Below are 830 nucleotides of genomic sequence, written 5' to 3' on the forward strand. Positions count from 1 at the left end.
GACAAATAACCCAATTAAAAAATGGGCACAGGACATGAATAGACACTTCAACAAGGAGGAGATCAGGGCAACCAACAAACATATGAAGAAATGTTCATGATCATTAGCCATTGTTGTTGTTGTTATGTGCTACGGAATCGGTGCTGACTCATAACAACCCTGTACAGAGTTTCCAAGGCTGTAAATCTTAATGGGAACAGAAAACCACATCTTTCTCCCACAGAACAGCTGGTACTTTCGAACTGCTGAACCTGAGGTTAGCAGCCCAATTTGTAACCACTATGCTACCAAAGCTGCTTCACTAGCCATTAGAGAGATGAAAATCAAAACAAAAATGAGACATCATCTACACCAACAATAACAGCAAAGATTTAAATAGTAGAGGACAATAAGTGTTGGCAATGATGTAGAGAGACTGGGACCCTCCTACATTGCTGGTGGGATTGCAAAATGTCCAACCACTCTGGAAAACAATATGGCACTTCCTCAAAAGGTTGGAAATAGAGATACCTTATAATCCAGCAATTCCTCTACTTGGTATCCACATGAAATATGAGCCATAATGCAAGTAGATATATGTACACCAGTGTTCACAGCAGCACTATTTATAATAACAAAAAGATGGAGACATCCTAGGTGCCCATCTATGGAAGAATGCATATACAAACTTTGGTACAGACACACACAATGGAATACTACTCTACCCTGAAGAATAACAAGAAAGCAGCAAGCCACTGCATAACATGGATGAACCTTAAGGACATTATGCTGAATGAAATCAGTTACAAAAGGAGAAATGCGGCATAGAGCCATTATTGTAAAATACTAAG

Source organism: Chrysochloris asiatica, unplaced genomic scaffold, assembly GCF_000296735.1.
Source record: "Chrysochloris asiatica unplaced genomic scaffold, ChrAsi1.0 scaffold00063, whole genome shotgun sequence".
In the NCBI taxonomy this organism is placed as follows: Eukaryota; Metazoa; Chordata; class Mammalia; order Afrosoricida; family Chrysochloridae; genus Chrysochloris; species Chrysochloris asiatica.